Raw genomic sequence first — 6,106 nt, 5'->3', positions numbered from 1 at the left:
GAGACCCAAAATTCCATATAATTTCAATACACAGAAAACACAGAAACCCGAATCATTTTATGCACTAGTAGGTATAGATATTAGTGATTATCTAGGAGAAGAATCTAGTCTATATGGAGAAAAAATTTGGATAGAAAATATTTTGATTGTAGAATTCTCCGGTTTTGTTTTAGAAAAAATAGCGATATTGATACCTGGACTAATATGCATATTGGTACCAAGATTAATAAAAATACTAAAGCTGGAACTCATAATTATCCAAAAATTTATAATAAAGATATTTATCCTCTCACGATTCATCAAAAAACAAAACCATCCAATAAAAGAAAAAAACTTTTTGATTGGATGGGAATGAATAAAGAAAGGCTATATCGTCCCATATCAAATCTGGAATCTTGGTTCTTCCCAGAATTTGGACTACTTTATGATGCATATAAGCTTAAACCATGGATTATACCAATCCAATTTCTTCTTTTAAACATTCATAGAAATACCAAAATTAGTCCAAATAAAAACATCAACGGAAATGATCTTAATCTACGATCTAATAAAAAAGAATATCTTGAATTAGAGAATCAGAACCAACAAGAAAAAAAACAAATGCTAAGCCAAAGAGATCTTGGATCAGATACACAACAAGATATACAAAAACAAAAGAAAAAAGAAGATGTTGAAAAAAATTACACAGAATCAACCATTAAAAAACGTAGAAAGAAAAAACAATTAAAGAGCAAGAAGGAAGCAGAACTAGATTTTTTCCTGAAAAAATATTTCCTTTTTCAATTAAGATGGGATGATTCTTTGAATCAAAGAATGATCAACAATATCAAGGTATATTGTCTACTACTTAGACTGATAAATCTAAAGGAAATTGCTATATCCTCAATTCAAAGAGGAGAGATGCGTCTAGATGTAATGTTGATTCAAAAGGATCTATCTCTTACAGAATTGATAAAAATGGGAATATTTATTATTGAACCGGTTCGTCTCTCTATAAAATGGGATGAAGAATTTCTTATATATCAAACCATAGGTATTTCATTGGTCAATAAGAGTAAACAACAATCTGAAACTGATAGAAGATATATAAAAAAATATCTTGATGAGAATCCTTTTGAGAAATCTATTTCACGACATAGCACTATGCTTGTGAGTGAAGATAAAAAAAATTCTTATGATTTATTTGTTCCTGAAAATATTCTATCTACTAGACGTCGTAGAGAGTTGAGAATTCTAATTTGTTTGAATTCCTGGAAGGGGAATGTTGTAGACGTAGATAGAAATCTAATCTTTTTCAATGAAAACGACATAAGGAACTGTGGACAGCTTTTGAAAAAGGACAAGCATTTTAATACAGATCCAAATAAAAACAAATTAATGAAATTAAAATTGTTTCTTTGGCCCAATTATCGATTAGAAGATTTAGCTTGTATGAATCGGTATTGGTTTGATACCCATAATGGTAGTCGTTTCAGTATGTCAAGAATACAGATGTATCCACAATTCAGAATTTATTGATGGTATATTTTATATACTATATAAAGATATAATATAGTGTAGTGTGTAGTGTGTGAGTGAGATATTCAATATACAAAGGCCGAAAGATATACACATATGTTATGTTACATTATGATACATGATACTGAATTTAATGGCTTATCAACTGAATCTAGAAATGAATCGGCAAAATCCTCTTAGGTACAATACAAAGAAATCATTCTCTTTGTTGAGTGCAGAAATGTATTATACCTTTCTATCCAAATCAAATTAATAAATAAAAAAAATTCAATCAAACAAATTTGATTTGGATAGAAAAAATCGTATATATAAGAGTAAGAGGAAACCTTTTTTGTATATACCAGAAAATGACTGACATTATTTTTTCTGATCAGTAAAATAAAAAAAAAAAAAAAATGGAAAACTCTTTTTTTATGGTCAAAAATTCATTTATCTCAATTATTTCGCAAGAACAAGAAGAAAAAGAAGAAAACAAAGGGTCTGTCGAATTTCAAGTAGTCAGTTTCACCAATAAGATACGAAGACTTACTTCCCATTTGGAGTTGCATAAAAAAGATTTTTCATCTCAGAGGGGTTTACGAATAATCCTGGGAAAACGTCAACGGTTGCTGGCGTATTTGTCAAAGAAAAATAGAATACGTTATAAGAATTTAATTGGTCAGTTGGATATTCGGGAACCAAAAACTCGTTAAGTTAATGCCAAGATTCGTTTGAATTTTGATTTTGACAAACCTCCTTTTATTATCGAAAGTTAACTCAAATTGCTGAAGCTGAAATTGCTTTTTGTATTTTAGTTCATTGAAAAAATATGTATATGTGATGAATTTTGAGTTTTTTTGTAGATTTAGATTTAGATAAGCGAGAAATAGTAGCATATATATATATATAAATAGTAGTTTATCTATATATATATATATTTTTTTTAGTGTCTTTTTATAAAAAAAAATCTTAGCTTATAAACTCAAAAAGAAGACAGAAATTAATATTAATATAGAAGATAAAGAGAAAAAGAGATAGAATGAGATTCGCCCTGCTCCTAATAAATATTTGAGTGCTTCACCTCCAAAGAAACTCACAACGCCAACACCGTTTATAATGCCATCAATTATGTATCGATCCCAAAAATAAGTGAATTTAGCTAATTTTCTGACATTGTGAATGACTATGTTTGTATAGAATAAATCGATATAACCGCGATTATAGGACCAATTGTATACAGCATTGGCAATTTTGTCCAAAGAGAGTCTTTTTGTTTTAGTGGCTATTTTTAGAAATGAATTCATTAATTCTAAATTTTGCAAAGGTGAATAAGGAGATCCGTAAAAAAGGGATGCTAAAGATATTCCTCCAAAAGATATACCTACTGAAAAACTTGCATTTGTAAAAAATTCATATAAATCTATGGACGCTTCTGAATTTGGATGTAAAAGATTTTGTGATGGAGCTAACCATTTGGATAATAAATTCAAGTCTGTTTCTGATTCACCTAAAGGGATTCCAATTCCTCCAATGAAGAAAGTAAATAGTACCAATATAAGCAAAGGAAATAACATAGTATTATCGGCTTCATGAGGATACATAGAATTACTTTTTTTGAAAAAAGGAGTAGTAAAGTATCCCTTTTGATTTATTACATTTGGATCTGCAGTTTTAGGAAAAAACAAACTATTTTGATTTTCATTATAAGTCTTGATTTTTGAGAAAAGGACATTTACTGATTTAGGTTCTGCTTTTCCCCATAGGGATATCGAATAGGCTGAAGTATTTTGAGTTCCACTGTAATTTTGAAAATGAACATGCAAATTCCTCAAAGGTAAGTAAGTAGACCCGAAACATATAAAAGGCTGTAAGTCCTGCTGTAAAATAAGCTATTACTGCGAAAGTGGGTGAATATAGCCAAGTTTCACTAAGAATTTCATCTTTAGACCAAAAACAAGCCAGAGGTGGAACACCACAAAGAGAAAGTGTACCTAATAAAAATGTAGTTCTTGTAATTGGAATATATCTTGTTAAACCACCCATAAGAACCATATTCTGGCTTTTTTCAGGTGAATATCCAACAAGAGGTTCCATTGAATGAATAATAGATCCAGAGCCCAAAAATAATAATGCTTTAGAATACGCATGAGTTATTAAATGAAATAAAGCAGCTCTATAAGATCCTAGTCCTAGGGCTAACATAATATAACCCAATTGAGACATTGTAGAATAGGCTAAACTTCTTTTAATATCTCTTTGAGCAAGAGCCAAAGTTGCTCCTAATAGTAGTGTTATTACACCTATACATGAAATAAGATTCATTATATAAGGTATGCCTATAAAAAGAGGAAGAAGTCTAGCCACAAGAAAAATTCCCGCAGCTACCATAGTAGCAGCATGTATAAGAGCGGAAATCGGAGTAGGACCCTCCATAGCATCGGGTAACCATACATGAAGAGGGAATTGTGCGGATTTAGCAATTGCACCAAGGAATAATAGAAAGGCACACAGAGTTGGAAATAAAGAATTTTCCTGATGATTGAGCTTATTAAATATTTCAAACAAATCACGAAATTCGAAACTTCCCGTTATCCAATAAAAACCTAAAATTCCTAATAACAAACCAAAATCCCCTACACGATTGGTTATAAAAGCTTTTTGGCAAGCACTTGCTGCACTTGGTCGGGTGAACCAAAACCCAATTAATAAATATGAACACATTCCTACCAATTCCCAAAAAATATAAATTTGTATCAAATTAGAACTAGTAACTAAGCCCAACATTGAAGCATTAAAAAAACTCAGATAAGCAAAAAACCTCAAATATCCCTGATCATGAGACATATAATTATCACTATAGATAAGAACCATAATTCCAACAGTAGTGATTAAAATTAACATAATGGAAGTAAGTGGATCAATAAAGTAGCCAAACTCTAAGGAAAAATCATTATTGATGGTCCAAGACCATAGATATTGATAAATAAAACTTCCATTTATTTGTTGAAAGGCCAGATTGGCCGAAAAAATAAGCCCTATACTTAGGAGTAAAATACTAGGAAAAGCCCACATACGACGATTGTTTTTTGTTGCTCTTGGAAAAAGCAGAAGTCCAACTCCTATAAGCATAGTAATAGGTAGTGGAAGTAGAGGTATTATCCAGGCATATTGATATGTATGTTCCATAAGAAAGCAAATTTAAAAGTTTTTTTATAATTTAATAGTTTCCAATTCACCAACTCTTATCTCTTTCGAAAGGAACAAGAATAAAAGAAATAAATCAGTACAAAAATTAATTATGAAAAACTCAAAAAGTGAATTCTTAATAAATCTGATTTATCCCATCTATTATTTGGAATAATTCAAAAACAATTCCCTTAATTCAATGAAATGGCCAAATAACTAGATTTAAATTATTACTTCATTAATATTTTAAGTTATACAGAGGCTCACTGAGTTCATATCCGCATCCACGACTAAAATGAGTCTTTAAAAAAGGAAACTTTATTATTATAGTTAAGTAATTATCTAATTTAATTAATTAATGTGGAACTCCTTCATTGAATTCAAATTCAATTATAAAACTTATTTTATAATAAACAGAATGTTATAACTAAGAATTTGATTGTTTGAGCTGCAATAAGATAACAAAAAAAAAAGATATTACTTAAACTTCTCTATCTAAACTCTCTTGTTTAACAACAAATTTATGTTAAAAATGTATGGTCACTCTCAACTTGATGAACTAATAGATAATAGGAAATTGTTGGTTATATAATAATAATCAGTGGATAGTCAAAGACTATTACTAATTAAAGTAACGGCTTATACTATAAAGAAAGTAGTAAAGCAAAACAAAATATTCGTTTTAAACTCTTTGATCTTTCTTTATTAAGAAGATAGTAATTTAATTGTAGCTAATAAAGAGACGAAAAACATAAAAAAAAATAAGAACACTTATAATGAGTATTAAATAAAATTTTTTAGTATGTAATATCCACAAAATAACTAGAAGATTTGTTGTTCTGTATGTAGAATTTATATCTTATGACTTTTTTTCTATGCAATAAGTTCAAAAATTTAGAGATAATTCAAAAACTATATCTCTTTTTTGAAAAATAGATGTCTTTCACATCCAATGATAAAAATAATTAACTTTTTGTTGAATGGCAGTCCCAAAAAAACGCACTTCTATTTCAAAAAAACGTATTCGTAAAAGTATTTGGAAGAAAAAAGCCTATGTGGCTGCGCTAAAAGCTTTTTCTTTAGCTAAATCGATCTCAACAGGACAGTCAAAAAGTTTTTTTGTACGACAAACAAGTAATAAAGCTTTAGACTAATCTAAATTTAGATGGGTCAAATAATTGCCACTTTTCTTTTATTTTCTAATAGCACTTAACTCTGTTTAAGTCTAATTAAATTAAGTTTTGTTTAAAATTCTTAAATATGGATGAACAAATTGTTATGATCTAGTTAATATAAGAAAAGACTTTTTCTATTTCTACTCTAACTAGAGTGGCGTGGTTCTAAACATTCTTTTTTTCTATTTTTTCTTTTATTTGTTTTGTTTACTTAACAAAAAAAAGAAAAAATAGAAAAAGTGTATTTT

Source organism: Wolffia australiana, chromosome 4 (genome assembly GCF_029677425.1).
Source record: "Wolffia australiana isolate 7733 chromosome 4, ASM2967742v1".
NCBI lineage: Eukaryota > Viridiplantae > Streptophyta > Magnoliopsida > Alismatales > Araceae > Wolffia > Wolffia australiana.
Note: the sequence above shows the minus strand (reverse complement) of the source record.